Source organism: Pholcus phalangioides, unplaced genomic scaffold, assembly GCF_987345545.1.
Source record: "Pholcus phalangioides strain wild (caught in Gottingen) unplaced genomic scaffold, Ppha-v1.0 ptg000005l_1, whole genome shotgun sequence".
Classification (NCBI taxonomy): Eukaryota; Metazoa; Arthropoda; class Arachnida; order Araneae; family Pholcidae; genus Pholcus; species Pholcus phalangioides.
In genome coordinates, this window is record NW_028301598.1 from 6,551,671 (window position 1) to 6,569,998 (window position 18,328).

The 18,328-nt window shown below is 29.0% G+C and overlaps 1 protein-coding gene across 1 annotated transcript in view; it reads right to left on the reverse strand.

The window, feature by feature from the left end:
* Window positions 1-16,671, reverse strand: part of LOC149085797 (uncharacterized) — a 51,837-nt gene extending 35,166 nt beyond the window's left edge. Inside the window, exon 1 of the mRNA XM_089232211.1 lies at window positions 16,298-16,671. The gene's annotated coding sequence lies outside the window, so the exon portion shown is untranslated. The remainder of the gene's footprint in view (window positions 1-16,297) is intronic.
* Between the last annotated feature and the right edge of the window lie 1,657 nt (window positions 16,672-18,328).

Here is an 18,328-nt window from a genome sequence, read left to right on the forward strand (position 1 = left end):
GTTCATATCCTTCTGCGGAACTTCTAACGCATTGGTCATGTGTGTGTACGTGTAGTGAACCTAACGTTAAGTTTGTTTCTGTGTAATGCTTGTTATGTGTAGTGTCGCCATCTGCTCTCAATCTTTCTAACTATAAGTGAAGTGCAACGATTGAATAATTGTGTCATTGTAGGCCTGTTGCTCTCTGCGGTGAGACTATGTCAGTCTGATATTACAGTCGAATCTCATTATAACGAACTCCAAGAGACCGGAGTTACAACGAAATTTCGTTATTAAAGGAATTGCAGGTTTATCGCATTGTTCCTATATAAACTATTCTGGGGATTGGAAAAGTTTTCGTTAAAACGAGATTTTCGCTGTAACGGTGTTCGTTAAAACGGGATTCGATTGTATTTCTATATAAAAAACATTTACCTTGGAATATTAAATTCCCCAACAAATGTTTTCCAATTTATTCCCTTGAATACTATTGATAAAAAAATTTCCAGATTAAATTCAAAATATCTCCTCTTTTCGCTTCAATGTGGAAACTAGTCAGTATGAATTTCTGGTCAAGATTTGATATCGTCTGTAGATATACCAATTGTTCGCGCAATAGAGGGGATATTCAGAATTAATAAGAGAGAAAAAATTGAAGAAGAGAATTTATGAAAGTTCAGAATTAATGAGGGAGAAAAAGTTGAGGAAGAGAATTTATGAAAGTTCAGAATTAATGAGGGAGAAAAAGTTGAAGAAGAGAATTTATGAAAGTTCAGAATTAATGAGAGAGAAAAAATTGAGGAAGAGAATTTATGAAAGTTCAGAATTAATGAGGGAGAAAAAGTTGAGGAAGAGAATTTATGAAAGTTCAGAATTAATGAGAGAGAAAAAGTTGAAGAAGAGAATTTATGAAAGTTCAGAATTAATGAGAGAGAAAAAATTGAGGAAGAGAATTTATGAAAGTTCAGAATTAATGAGAGAGAAAAAATTGAAGAAGAGAATTTATGAAAGTTCAGAATTAATGAGGGAGAAAAAGTTGAGGAAGAGAATTTATGAAAGTTCAGAATTAATGAGAGAGAAAAAATTGAAGAAGAGAATTTATGAAAGTTCAGAATTAATGAGAGAGAAAAAATTTAAGAAGAGAATTTATGAAAGTTCAGAATTAATAAGAGAGAAAAAATTGAGGAAGAGAATTTATGAAAGTTCAGAATTAATGAGAGAGAAAAAGTTGAAGAAGAGAATTTATGAAAGTTCAGAATTAATGAGAGAGAAAAAATTGAAGAAGAGAATTTATGAAAGTTCAGAATTAATGAGAGAGAAAAAATTGAAGAAGAGAATTTATGAAAGTTCAGAATTAATGAGGGAGAAAAAGTTGAAGAAGAGAATTTATGAAAGTTCAGAATTAATGAGAGAGAAAAAATTGAAGAAGAGAATTTATGAAAGTTCAGAATTAATGAGAGAGAAAAAATTGAAGAAGAGAATTTATGAAAGTTCAGAATTAATGAGAGAGAAAAAATTGAGGAAGAGAATTTATGAAAGTTCAGAATTAATGAGAGAGAAAAAGTTGAAGAAGAGAATTTATGAAAGTTCAGAATTAATGAGAGAGAAAAAATTGAAGAAGAGAATTTATGAAAGTTCAGAATTAATGAGAGAGAAAAAGTTGAAGAAGAGAATTTATGAAAGTTCAGAATTAATGAGAGAGAAAAAATTGAGGAAGAGAATTTATGAAAGTTCAGAATTAATGAGAGAGAAAAAATTGAGGAAGAGAATTTATGAAAGTTCAGAATTAATGAGAGAGAAAAAGTTGAAGAAGAGAATTTATGAAAGTTCAGAATTAATGAGAGAGAAAAAATTGAAGAAGAGAATTTATGAAAGTTCAGAATTAATGAGAGAGAAAAAATTGAAGAAGAGAATTTATGAAAGTTCAGAATTAATGAGGGAGAAAAAGTTGAGGAAGAGAATTTATGAAAGTTCAGAATTAATGAGGGAGAAAAAGTTGAAGAAGAGAATTTATGAAAGTTCAGAATTAATGAGAGAGAAAAAATTGAGGAAGAGAATTTATGAAAGTTCAGAATTAATAAGAGAGAAAAAATTGAGGAAGAGAATTTATGAAAGTTCAGAATTAATGAGGGAGAAAAAGTTGAGGAAGAGAATTTATGAAAGTTCAGAATTAATGAGGGAGAAAAAGTTGAAGAAGAGAATTTATGAAAGTTCAGAATTAATGAGAGAGAAAAAATTGAAGAAGAGAATTTATGAAAGTTCAGAATTAATGAGAGAGAAAAAATTGAGGAAGAGAATTTATGAAAGTTCAGAATTAATGAGGGAGAAAAAGTTGAGGAAGAGAATTTATGAAAGTTCAGAATTAATGAGAGAGAAAAAGTTGAAGAAGAGAATTTATGAAAGTTCAGAATTAATGAGAGAGAAAAAATTGAGGAAGAGAATTTATGAAAGTTCAGAATTAATGAGAGAGAAAAAATTGAAGAAGAGAATTTATGAAAGTTCAGAATTAATGAGGGAGAAAAAGTTGAGGAAGAGAATTTATGAAAGTTCAGAATTAATGAGAGAGAAAAAATTGAAGAAGAGAATTTATGAAAGTTCAGAATTAATGAGAGAGAAAAAATTGAAGAAGAGAATTTATGAAAGTTCAGAATTAATGAGAGAGAAAAAATTGAGGAAGAGAATTTATGAAAGTTCAGAATTAATGAGAGAGAAAAAGTTGAAGAAGAGAATTTATGAAAGTTCAGAATTAATGAGAGAGAAAAAATTGAAGAAGAGAATTTATGAAAGTTCAGAATTAATGAGAGAGAAAAAGTTGAGGAAGAGAATTTATGAAAGTTCAGAATTAATGAGAGAGAAAAAATTGAGGAAGAGAATTTATGAAAGTTCAGAATTAATGAGAGAGAAAAAATTGAGGAAGAGAATTTATGAAAGTTCAGAATTAATGAGAGAGAAAAAGTTGAAGAAGAGAATTTATGAAAGTTCAGAATTAATGAGAGAGAAAAAATTGAAGAAGAGAATTTATGAAAGTTCAGAATTAATGAGAGAGAAAAAATTGAAGAAGAGAATTTATGAAAGTTCAGAATTAATGAGGGAGAAAAAGTTGAGGAAGAGAATTTATGAAAGTTCAGAATTAATGAGGGAGAAAAAGTTGAAGAAGAGAATTTATGAAAGTTCAGAATTAATGAGAGAGAAAAAATTGAAGAAGAGAATTTATGAAAGTTCAGAATTAATGAGAGAGAAAAAATTGAGGAAGAGAATTTATGAAAGTTCAGAATTAATGAGGGAGAAAAAGTTGAGGAAGAGAATTTATGAAAGTTCAGAATTAATGAGAGAGAAAAAGTTGAAGAAGAGAATTTATGAAAGTTCAGAATTAATGAGGGAGAAAAAATTGAAGAAGAGAATTTATGAAAGTTCAGAATTAATGAGTGAGAAAAAATTGAAGAAGAGAATTTATGAAAGTTCAGAATTAATGAGGGAGAAAAAATTGAAGAAGAGAATTTATGAAAGTTCAGAATTAATGAGGGAGAAAAAATTGAAGAAGAGAATTTATGAAAGTTCAGAATTAATGAGAGAGAAAAAATTGAAGAAGAGAATTTATGAAAGTTCAGAATTAATGAGGGAGAAAAAGTTGAGGAAGAGAATTTATGAAAGTTCAGAATTAATGAGGGAGAAAAAGTTGAAGAAGAGAATTTATGAAAGTTCAGAATTAATGAGAGAGAAAAAATTGAAGAAGAGAATTTATGAAAGTTCAGAATTAATGAGAGAGAAAAAGTTGAAGAAGAGAATTTATGAAAGTTCAGAATTAATGAGAGAGAAAAAGTTGAAGAAGAGAATTTATGAAAGTTCAGAATTAATGAGAGAGAAAAAATTGAAGAAGAGAATTTATGAAAGTTCAGAATTAATGAGAGAGAAAAAATTGAGGAAGAGAATTTATGAAAGTTCAGAATTAATGAGGGAGAAAAAGTTGAGGAAGAGAATTTATGAAAGTTCAGAATTAATGAGAGAGAAAAAGTTGAAGAAGAGAATTTATGAAAGTTCAGAATTAATGAGAGAGAAAAAATTGAAGAAGAGAATTTATGAAAGTTCAGAATTAATGAGGGAGAAAAAATTGAAGAAGAGAATTTATGAAAGTTCAGAATTAATGAGGGAGAAAAAATTGAAGAAGAGAATTTATGAAAGTTCAGAATTAATGAGGGAGAAAAAATTGAAGAAGAGAATTTATGAAAGTTCAGAATTAATGAGAGAGAAAAAATTTAAGAAGAGAATTTATGAAAGTTCAGAATTAATGAGAGAGAAAAAATTGAGGAAGAGAATTTATGAAAGTTCAGAATTAATGAGAGAGAAAAAGTTGAAGAAGAGAATTTATGAAAGTTCAGAATTAATGAGAGAGAAAAAATTGAAGAAGAGAATTTATGAAAGTTCAGAATTAATGAGAGAGAAAAAATTGAAGAAGAGAATTTATGAAAGTTCAGAATTAATGAGGGAGAAAAAGTTGAGGAAGAGAATTTATGAAAGTTCAGAATTAATGAGGGAGAAAAAGTTGAAGAAGAGAATTTATGAAAGTTCAGAATTAATGAGAGAGAAAAAATTGAAGAAGAGAATTTATGAAAGTTCAGAATTAATGAGAGAGAAAAAATTGAAGAAGAGAATTTATGAAAGTTCAGAATTAATGAGAGAGAAAAAATTGAAGAAGAGAATTTATGAAAGTTCAGAATTAATGAGAGAGAAAAAATTGAGGAAGAGAATTTATGAAAGTTCAGAATTAATGAGAGAGAAAAAGTTGAAGAAGAGAATTTATGAAAGTTCAGAATTAATGAGAGAGAAAAAATTGAAGAAGAGAATTTATGAAAGTTCAGAATTAATGAGAGAGAAAAAGTTGAAGAAGAGAATTTATGAAAGTTCAGAATTAATGAGAGAGAAAAAATCATAGAAAATTCATGAATATTCAGACTCAATGAGAGAAAAAAATCACAGAACTGGTGAAAATTCTGAATTAATGAGAGAGAAAATCACAGAACTGGTAAAAATTCTGAATTAATGAGGGAGAGAAAATCATAGAATTGGTGAAAATTCTGAATTAATGAGAGAGAAAATCATAGAATTGGTGAAAATTCTGAATTAATGAGAGAGAAAATCATAGAATTGGTGAAAATTCTGAATTAATGAGAGAGAAAATCAGAGAACTAGTGAAAATTCTGAATTAACGAGGGAGAGAAAATCATAGAACTGGTGAAAATTCTGAATTAATGAGAGAGAAAATTACAGAACTGGTGAAAATTCTGAATTAATGAGAGACAAAAATCACAGAACTGGTGAAAATTCTGAATTAATGAGAGAGAAAATCACAGAACTGGTAAAAATTCTGAATTAATGAGGGAGAGAAAATCATAGAATTGGTGAAAATTCTGAATTAATGAGAGAGAAAATCATAGAATTGGTGAAAATTCTGAATTAATGAGAGAGAAAATCATAGAACTAGTAAAAATTCTGAATTAATGAGAGAGAAAATCACAGAACTGGTGAAAATTCTGAATTAATGAGGGAGAGAAAATCACAAAACTGATGAAAATTCTGAATTAATGAGAGAGAAAATCACAGAACTGGTGAAAATTCTGAATTAATGAGAGAGAGAAAATCACAGAACTGGTGAAAATTCTGAATTAATGAGAGAGAGAAAATCACAGAACTGGTGAAAATTCTGAATTAATGAGAGAGAGAAAATCACAGAACTGGTGGAAATTCTGAATTAACGAGGGAGAGAAAATCATAGAACTGGTGAAAATTCTGAATTAATGAGAGAGAAAATTACAGAACTGGTGAAAATTCTGAATTAATGAGAGACAAAAATCACAGAACTGGTGAAAATTCTGAATTAATGAGGGAGAGAAAATCACAAAACTGATGAAAATTCTGAATTAATGAGAGAGAAAATCACAGAACTGGTGAAAATTCTGAATTAATGAGAGAGAGAAAATCACAGAACTGGTGAAAATTCTGAATTAATGAGGGAGAGAAAATCACAAAACTGATGAAAATTCTGAATTAATGAGAGAGAAAATCACAGAACTGGTGAAAATTCTGAATTAACGAGGGAGAGAAAATCATAGAACTGGTGAAAATTCTGAATTAATGAGAGAGAAAATTACAGAACTGGTGAAAATTCTGAATTAATGAGAGAGAGAAAATCACAGAACTGGTGAAAATTCTGAATTAATGAGAGAGAGAAAATCACAGAACTGGTGAAAATTCTGAATTAATGAGAGAGAGAAAATCACAGAACTGGTGAAAATTCTGAATTAACGAGGGAGAGAAAATCATAGAACTGGTGAAAATTCTGAATTAATGAGAGAGAAAATCACAGAACTGGTGAAAATTCTGAATTAATGAGAGAGAGAAAATCACAGAACTGGTGAAAATTCTGAATTAATGAGAGAGAGAAAATCACAGAACTGGTGAAAATTCTGAATTAACGAGGGAGAGAAAATCATAGAACTGGTGAAAATTCTGAATTAATGAGAGAGAAAATTACAGAACTGGTGAAAATTCTGAATTAATGAGAGACAAAAATCACAGAACTGGTGAAAATTCTGAATTAATGAGGGAGAGAAAATCACAAAACTGATGAAAATTCTGAATTAATGAGAGAGAAAATCACAGAACTGGTGAAAATTTTGAATTAATGAGAGAGAGAAAATCACAGAACTGGTGAAAATTCTGAATTAATGAGGGAGAGAAAATCATAGAACTGGTGAAAATTCTGAATTAATGAGAGACAAAAATCACAGAACTGGTGAAAATTCTGAATTAATGAGGGAGAGAAAATCACAAAACTGATGAAAATTCTGAATTAATGAGAGAGAAATCACAGAACTGGTGAAAATTCTGAATTAATGAGAGAGAGAAAATCACAGAACTGGTGAAAATTCTGAATTAATGAGAGAGAGAAAATCACAGAACTGGTGAAAATTCTGAATTAATGAGAGAGAGAAAATCACAGAACTGGTGAAAATTCTGAATTAATGAGGGAGAGAAAATCATAGAACTGGTGAAAATTCTGAATTAATGAGAGACAAAAATCACAGAACTGGTGAAAATTCTGAATTAATGAGGGAGAGAAAATCACAAAACTGATGAAAATTCTGAATTAATGAGAGAGAAATCACAGAACTGGTGAAAATTCTGAATTAATGAGAGAGAGAAAATCACAGAACTGGTGAAAATTCTGAATTAATGAGAGAGAGAAAATCACAGAACTGGTTAAAATTCTGAATTAATGAGAGAGAGAAAATCACAGAACTGGTGAAAATTCTGAATTAACGAGGGAGAGAAAATCATAGAACTGGTGAAAATTCTGAATTAATGAGAGAGAAAATTACAGAACTGGTGAAAATTCTGAATTAATGAGAGACAAAAATCACAGAACTGGTGAAAATTCTGAATTAATGAGGGAGAGAGAATCACAAAACTGATGAAAATTCTGAATTAATGAGAGAGAAAATCACAGAACTGGTGAAAATTCTGAATTAATGAGAGAGAGAAAATCACAGAACTGGTGAAAATTCTGTATTAATAGGAAAAGATATCCCAGAAAATCTATGAGAATTCAGAATTACTAAGAGAAATAATTCCAAAATTGATTGAAATTCAGAATTCATGAAAGAAAAAAAGCACAGAATTGACAGAGATGACAATTCAGAATTAATGAGAGAAAAATTTTAGAAATTTGTTGAAAATTGAGAATGAATGAAAGAAAAAATTCCAAAATTGAAGAAAATTCAGAATTTATGAGAGAAGAAAAATCCTAGAATTGAAAATAGTTTTGACAGACACACACACATGAATATTTTTTCACTTGTACTACCGTAAGTACGGGGGGGGGGGCCCAGACCACGGAGCCCGGCGTGACCGCTCCTGTCGCACAATAGAGATAATGCCCATAATGAATAAGTATTACTATCATAGTTACAGATAATGGAGTGCTGATTTCCACTAATCGGTGTGTTGGTGGGCCACTAAAATGTCGTCGGCGGGTCCCGGGTTGAAGACCCTTATTTTAAAACATCACCGTATAAGTGAGTGAGCGACCAAGTGAGTGATCGCATGAGTAAGTGAGTGTGAGGACTGTATGGGTGAGTGAATGACTGTATGAGTGGCCAAATGAGAGGGTGATTGACTGTATAAGTGAGTGGATGACCATAAAGAGTGATCAAGTGAAACGTCCGGGGTAAATGGCAGGGGCGAAATTTCCTTAAACCCTGGGTAACACCCATCAATGTCAATTCCTTTATTCTAAACGTAAATTATACTTAAGCTGTAATATAGTGAAATCATCGATAATTTATGGTATCATTATTACTTACGTGTACATGTGTAAACTACATTCACCTAATGACCTACTAATAATGACATTATGCTTCATTACTTCCGTACAAATACTGAACCAACGAGTATAAGGTTCAAAAATGTACATTTTTGCAATGTAATCATACAGAATAATACGTGTTGCATCATGTTCAGTATCTGATGATAATGATATTAATAATAGTGTCGAATACAAGGTATCTCGATAGAAAATAAAGAAGATATTAATTTAAAAATAATGACCAGTTTAATTATTTACATCGAACAACAGCTATTTCTGATGGGATAATGACGTTACAATTATGTTAGGGAATTATCGATAATAATGACGTTATATCAAGAGATTATTTCCGTATATACGCATCAAGCCGAATAAGGATAAAATGTGCACAGTAATGAGGAATAATGTGAATCTTATCCAGTATTTGATGATGATAACAAAGTGCATAATAATAATAGAAAATTTTATATAGGATTCATTATTATGTGATTTAGGCATTACCATTAGGCACTATTTTCGTACGAATGGCATAAATACTGATGAAGAACAGACCTAAAAATGTATATTATCGGAATAATGGGATATTCATCATTTCCAATATCTTACGAAATATAAAAGGAAATTAATTATGAAACTATATGAATAATCATGCAATTATTTGTATCGAATAATAATTAGTTTTTCTGGCATCTATATAGATGTATACATCCGGAATGGCAATCATACCGGTAATTATAGCATCATTATAACTGATCAGATCAGTCGGTGTCGATTATATCGAGACTATACCCACCTCCATCACCTATTTAATAACGACGCTATGCATTATTTCTGCTTGACTGAAGAAATAGGCGTAAAACTGTATATAGTATTGTAATATAATGAGAAATAATGCGTATTGAGTTCATTTCCAGTATCTGATAATAATGTCAAAATATACAATGAGCTATCTCGATGGAGTATAAAGAAGAAATTAATTATAAACTAATAATGAATAGGTATTTATATATTCAATTTGTTTTTAATTGTTTCCGTTATTGATATTATAGATAGTATAATGATCATAATCACTGATAATTATGCCATCATTATGATACTGATCAATTCATGGCCTTTACTAATGAATGGCATTGTACAAGCATTATTTCCGTGCGAACGACAAATATTGCTGGCGAATATCAATGAAAATGCAATATAATGCAGAATAATGTGTATTGCATCATTTCCAGTATCATATGATGATGATAATGGTAAATGATGATGATGGATAAGAAATCAATTATAAACTGATCACATATAATTATTTGTATATATTTATGTTTTCAATTATTTAACAGTTATATACCATTATTTTGCATGTTATAGAAATCATTATAGTTGCGGAATATCATTGATGAAATGATAACGTTATATAATACTGACCAGTTCAAGACCCATTAATAATTAATGGCATTATATAAAAGCGTTATATCCGTATGAATGCCAAAAATATTGATGATGAATATCACAAAAGAAATTTACGGTATTGTAATAATAATGCAGAGAATAATGATATAATTATACAGTATCACAATAACATGCAGAATAATGTATCATTTCCAGTTTATGATGATAATGACAATAATAATAATAATAATATAATATCCAACATTAAATACGGTATCTCGATAGAGTATAAAGAAGAAATTAATTATGATACGATATTATAATTAATTGTATTGAATAACAATTATTATACCTGAAATCGATACTGAGTGTTATAATGACGTATATAACCCGAATGATAATAATAATTTTGATTATAATATCATTATAATACTGATCAGTCGGAGACGATTATATTACGACGATCCTCACTCTATGACCTATTAATAATGACGTAATGAATACATTATTTCCGTATGAATCAAGAATAGGCCTATAACTGCTGGGCAGTGATGTACTATAGCGAGGAATAATGCGCATAGCCTTTATGTCTAGAATCTGGTAATGATGAAAATGACCCACATACACAACACGGTATCTCGATAGAATATAGAGCAGAAATTAATTACTAATTGATCAGATATAATTATTCACGGTGTATTGAACAATATTTTCAAATATTTCAGAAATCAATATTAAAGATGGTATAGGAATTTACAAAAGTGGAATTGCTGATGATTATGACATAATCATTGTTATATTGACCAGTTCATGACTGTTATACGGTTATACGAAAACCATTACCACCTTATAGCCAAAAATAATGACATCATCCATGCATTATTACCGTACGAATGACATAAATATCCTCATCCCATAAAAATAAATGCGTGATATTTGAATATAGCTTAATTCAAAATAATGACCAACGCATCATTTCTAGTCTTCTCTGGCAGTGATAATAATGTCAAACAAATAATACGATATATCTATAGAGAACGTATAAGAAAAATAAATTAATCATGAAATTATAATATAATTATTTACACCGAATAATAGTTATTATTCCTTAAATTGATACTGATGGCATAATGACGTATATAGCCAGAATGGCAAAACCATGACAGTAGTTGCCGATAATTACAGTATCAGTTTTACTATCTAATGATAATAATAATGTCCAACATATAATAAGATATCTCGACAGAGTATATAAAGAAGAAATTAATTATAAACTTATCACATAATTATTTATATTGGAAAATGCTTCCAAATATTTCCCATACGAATAGTACAGGTGATATAGAAATTATGGTAGTGGAATGGTCAATGATTATGGCATCATTATAATACTGACCAGTTTATGACGGTTATTTCTAGAATATGCCTATAAACGAAAAATAATGACATTATCCATGCATCATTTCCGCACGAATGATATAAATATCTCCACAAGTAAGCGATAATGTAATTCAGAATAATGAAAAATGTATCTTTTTTCTAGTGTTCTAAGATAGTGATAATAATGCCAAACACACAATACTGTACCTCAATAGAGTACGCAGAAGAAATTTATTTAAATTGATCTTATATAATTATTTATATTGAATTAGTTTTTAATTATTACAGATGTCAATATTATAGATGATACAGAAATTTATAATAGTGGAATTGCTGTCATCATTATAATACTGACCTTCATGATGATTTCATTAAAACTATTCCCATCCTATAACTAAAAATAATGGCATTATCCATGCATTATTTCCGTACTAATGACATCAATATCAAAGAATATCTCTAAAAATGTACGATAATGCAGTAAAGTGTAAAATAATGAACATTAAATCATTTCTAGAAACGATAATGTCAAACATACAATACGGTATCTCGATAGACTATAGAGAAGAAATTAATTACGAACCAATCACGTATTCTTAATATTTTCAAATATTTCCAAAACGAATAGTACATATAAGATATGAAAATTATAATAATGGAACCGTTATCCCTCACCCCGATAATTACGACATCATTATGATAGTGACCAGTTCATGCCGGTTATATTATACCCACCCTATAACCAAAAATAATGACTTCATCAAAGCATTATTTCCGTAGGAATGAAAAATATCCTCGGAAAATTTGTGATACAGTATTTCAATATACAAAAATAATAAATAATACATCATTTCTAGTCTTCTCTGGTAGTGAATTAGTGGCAATAATGTCAAACATATAATGCAGTATCTCGGTAGATTATAAAGAAGAAATTAATTATGAACAGTTCTCATAATTATATCTATATCAAATTATTTTTTAATCATATGAGGTATTAATAGGATGATACAGAAATATTTATAATAGTGGAATTTCTGGCAATTATGGAATCACTATAACACTGGCTAATTCAAGAAGATTATTTGGAGAACATACCCAATCCCACAATAAAAAATAATGACATTATCCATGCATCATTTCCGTATGACATAAATATTCCCAAAAATGTGGGACACTATAATATAATTCAGAATAAAGCATATAATGCATGATCTTTTTTTCTAGTCTTCTGAGATAGTGATAATAATGTCAAACACATAATACGGTATCTCGATTTTTTTCTTTACAGAAGAAATTAATTAATATTTGTCATACATAAAAAATTATTTATATTGAATTTGGCTTATTAATTATTTGCAATATCGATATTATAGATGATATAGAAATATTTATAGTGGAATTGCTGATGATTATGCCATCATCATTATACTGATCAGTTCATGACTGTTATATGAAAACCATTTCCCACCCTATAACCAGGAATAATGGCATTATACCGCACGAATGACAGAAATATTGAAGAATATACCTAAAAATTCCCGATAATGCAATACAAGTGCAAAATAATCATATCAAATAATTTCTAGGTCTTTGATAATAATGACAAACAGTACGGTATCTCGATAGAGTATATAGAAGAAATTAATTAATATTTAATCATATGTAGCTATTTATATTGAATTAGGTTTTGTAATTATTTGTGATATAGATATTATGAATAATTTAGAAATTTATAACAAGGGAATTATATGAAAACCATTCTTTCCCTATAACCAAAAATAATGACATTATACGCGCATTATTCCCGTGCGAATGGCATTTATGTCAAAGATATAAATATAATTCAAAATAACTAATAGTGCATAATTTCTAGTCTTACATTGTAGTGATAATAATATCGAGCATACAATACGGTATCTCGATAGAGTGTAAAGAAGAAATTATTATGAACTGATCACATAATTATTTATATTAAATTATGTTTTTAATTACTATTTGCTATATCAATATTATAAATAGCATAGAAATATTTATAATACTGGAATTGCTGACAATTATGACATCATTATGATACCGACCAGGTCCTGACGGTTATTTGGAGACTACACCTCAACTCATGACCTATTTATGATGACATTATATAGATGATATGATACCGAAAATATTTGAAAATTCAATATAAATAATTGTATATGATCAATTCATAATATATTCATGTCTTCTCTAAACTCTATATCGAGATATCCTATAGTATGTGGGACATAACTGTCATTATTAGACACTAAAAATTATACTATAATTATCGGTAACTTCTGTCGCGCGTGGTTGCCATTATACGTCATTGCGCCATCAGTATCAAATTTAGATATAATGGCTGAAAATTAATCGATATAAATAATTATATGATTATCATTTCTTGATTTATTTCTTCTTTATAATCTAATTATTTATGATATAGATATTATGAATAATATAGCAATTTATAACAGGAGAATTATATGAAGACCATTCTGTCCCTATAACCAAAAATAATGACATGAATACACGCATTATTTCCGTACGAATGACATTCATGTCATAGACATAAATATCTCTGAAGATATGTGATATATCAATATAATTCAAAATAATTAATAATGCATAATTTCTATTTGATATAATGTCTATTGATATAATCCATATGAATGACAAATATTGATGAAGAAATTCCCAAAACATTTACGATAATTACGGTAATACTATACAGAATAATGCATATTGCATAATTTCTAGTTTTTGATGATAATAATGCCAAATATACAATATGCCAACTCGATAGATTGTAAAGAAGAAATAAATCAAGAAATGATAATCGTATAATTATTTATATCGATTAATTTTTAGCCATTATATCTAAATTTGATACTGATGGCGCAATGACGTATAATGGCAACCACGCGCGACAGTAGTTACCGATAATTATAATGTAATTTTTAGTATCTAATAATGACAGTTTGTGTCCTACATACTATAAGGTATCTCGATAGAGTTTAGAGAAGACATGAATATATTATGAACTGATCATACACAATTATTTATATTGAATTTTCAAATATTTTCGGTATCAATAATATAGGGGATATAAAAATTATAATAGTGAAATTATTGATAATTTTGTTATCATTATTATACTGACTAGTTAATGATGGTTATACGAAAACCATTCCTACTCTATAACAAAACTAATAACATTATCCATACATTATTTCCGTAGGAATAGCACAAATACTGATGAAGAATGAGCGTATAAATGTACGATAATGCAGTAAATTGCAGAATAATAAACATATCATTTCTTGATGATAATGATAACAATGTTAAGCAACAACAATGCGGTATCTCGATAGGATATATAGAATAAATTAATCACGAATTAATTATGTAGAGTTATTTTTCAATAATAGTTTTAATTATTGCGGATGTATAGAAATTTATAATAGTGGAACCGCTGATAATGATAGACGGTCATATGAAGAATATACCTATCTCATGATTTATTAATAATGGCAATTATCCATGTATTTTTTCAGTTCTAATGACATAAATATTGATGAAGAATGAGCCTAAAAGTTTAATATATTTTAATGAGATGCGGAATAATGCATCATTTATAGCCTTCTACATTAGTGGTAATAATGTCAAACATACAATAAAGTATCTCGACAGACTATAAAGAAGAAATTATAACCAACACGTCAACAATGTTAGACAGTATTTAGACACGCATTGGAGAGACATCCCAGGGGACTATGACTGAAATCAAGACAATACATATATTGATAATGATGGTAATAATGATCATTTAGACCAAAAATAACGGCATTATCCATGTATTATTTCCGTACGAATGAAATAAATACCCTCGAAAAATTTGTGATATTTTTATATATTTCATAATAATGTGTGAACAATGCATCATTTTTAGTCTTCTACAATAGTGACAATAATGTCAAACACACAGTTCGGTATCTCGATAGAGAAAAAGAAGAATTTATTTACGAACAGTTCTCGTAATTATTTATATTAAATTATGTTTCTAATTATTTCAGACATCAGTATTATAGATAGTATTGAAATTTGTAGCATCGCCGATAATTAGCCTATGGCGTCATTGTAATACTGACCTACATGACGGTTTTATTAAAACCATTCCCACCTTATAACTAAAAATGATGACATTATCCATGCATTATTTCCGTACTAATGACGTCAATATCGAAGAATATGTCTAAAAATGTACGATAATGCAGTAAAGTGCAAACTAATGAATATCAAATCATTTCTAGATTTTGATAATGATGATAATAATGTCAAACATAAAATACGGTATCTCGATAGCGTGTACAAAAGAAATTAATAAATATTAATTACATGCAATTATTTTTATATTGAATTAGGTTTTTAAGTATTTGCAATATAAATATTATAAATAAGATATAGAAAAAATGGATGAAAATTTATTAGTCGAATTGCTGAATCATTATGAATACTGACCATTTCATGACGGTCATTTGAAGAATATACCCATCTCACACATGACCTATTAATAATGGCATTATCCATGCATTTTTCCCGTTCTAATGACATGAATATTGGTGAAGAACGAGCTTAAAATTTTAATATATTTCAATAAGATGAGGAATAATGCATTTTAAATCATTTATAGTCTTCTGCAATAGAGGTAATAATGTCAAATATACAATGAAGTATCTCGATAGACTATAGAGAAGAAATTAACCAGCACATCAACAATATTAGACAGTATTTAGACAGACATTCAGAGACATCCCAGATGATTGTGACTGAAATCAAGGTACTGCATAGATTGATAATGAGGGTAATGAGAGAGAGACACCAGACTTATAGACCAGAAATAATGATATTATCCATGCATTATTTCTGCACGAGCGACACAAATATCCCGGAAAAATGTGTGGTATCACAATATAAGTCAAAATGACGAATAAGGTACCAGAATAGTGATAATAATGTCAAACATACAATACGGTTTCTCGATAGAATATAAAGAAGAAATTAACCAACATCAACAATATTAGACAATATTTAGACACGCATTGAGAGACATCGCATATTGTTATGATTGCAATCAAAAGTTAATACACATATATTGATAATAATGATCATACTCACCTTTAAAATAGTGTGTAATAATCCTGGTTGTTGGTAGTGGAACAACGTCATGGTGTATGTTCGAGCCCGGAACGGCCATTCTCCTACGAGTGTGTGTGTGGGCTTTTGTGGACGATCAATACTCGTGCTGTGGGACCCCCGGTATAATAATAATGATTGTTGATAAAGAAAGGTCGCCTAAATTAGGATGCCGAAGATGGGCCCCGTCATTATTATCATTATTATGTTATTATTTTTCTTTTTGAGATGTGTTTCCTGTTACTTCTTGCTTTTTTTTTCCTATCCACTGTTAAAGCTAGTGTATGTTTCCTTCACCCCCTTACTATAGGGTGTATGTGTGTGTGTGTGTGTATATGTGTGTGGGACGGGGGTGGCAATACGCGGCGATGGGTGTGGAGCGTGAGATCAATTGGATGATGATGCGGCACATGCGTCACACAACAATAATACCAAGGGCGCCGGCGCGACAGGATTGGGGGCCGTTTACAAATTGAACGGTTGAGAGATACTCGACGGGACGCGTCACAAAAATGATAATGGTAGCTATCCCAGGGCCGTCCTAACCTGACGCGGGGCCCCGATGCGAAAACAATAGCGTGACCAAGAAACGTCTTTTAATTTCGGGGCCCCTTACATTTGATCTCATATATTCTTTGGGAGCGGGGAGTCGCGTCTTCCAAAAATTCATCAATTATTACGAAGTATACAGGAACGATGAAAAAAATATAGACGAAATTAAATGTAAATTAAAGGAGAAAATTAATGAAAATTTCGAACTGAAGAAAATTTTAATTTGATGAGAAATTATTCCAAAACCATTTGAAATTAGGACCTAATGGAAGAAATTATCCGAGAACTAGTCGAAAATTTAGAATCGATGAATCGAAAAGAAAAATAAATGAAATAACTGATGAAAATTCACAATAAATGACAGAAATAATTCCAGAATTGATGGAAATTCAGAAGAAATACTTTTAAATTCGATCAGAATTTTGATTAAAATTCAGAAAAAAATGAAAGCAATAATTCAGGAAAAGTGAAAGAAATTATTACAGAATTGATGAAAATTCAGAATAAATGATGATGAAAATTCAGAATAAATGATGATGAAAATTCAGAATAAATGATGATGAAAATTCAGAATAAATGATGATGAAAATTCAGAATAAATGATGATGAAAATTCAGAATAAATGATGATGAAAATTCAGAATAAATGATGATGAAAATTCAGAATAAATGATGATGAAAATTCAGAATAAATGATGATGAAAATTCAGAATAAATGATGATGAAAATTCAGAATAAATGATGATGAAAATTCAGAATAAATGATGATGAAAATTCAGAATAAATGATGATGAAAATTCAGAATAAATGATGATGAAAATTCAGAATAAATGATGATGAAAATTCAGAATAAATGATGATGAAAATTCAGAATAAATGATGATGAAAATTCAGAATAAATGGAAGAAATAATTCAGAATAAATGGAAGAAATAATTCAGAATAAATGAAAGAAATAATTCAGAATAAATAAAAGAAATAATACTGAATAAATCAGGGAAACAATTCCAGAATCGATGAAATTTGGAATAAATGAGAGAAATAATTCAGAATAAGTGAAAGAAATAATTCAGAATAAGTGAAAGAAATAATTCAGAATAAGTGAAAGAAATAATTCAGAATAAGTGAAAGAAATAATTCAGAATAAGTGAAAGAAATAATTCAGAATAAGTGAAAGAAATAATTCAGAATAAGTGAAAGAAATAATTCAGAATAAGTGAAAGAAATAATTCAGAATAAGTGAAAGAAATAATTCAGAATAAGTGAAAGAAATAATTCAGAATAAGTGAAAGAAATAATTCAGAATAAGTGAAAGAAATAATTCAGAATAAGTGAAAGAAATAATTCAGAATAAGTGAAAGAAATAATTCAGAATAAGTGAAAGAAATAATTCTGAATAAGTCAGGGAAAGAATTCCAGAATTGATGAAATTTGGAATAAATGAGAGAAATAATTCAGAATAA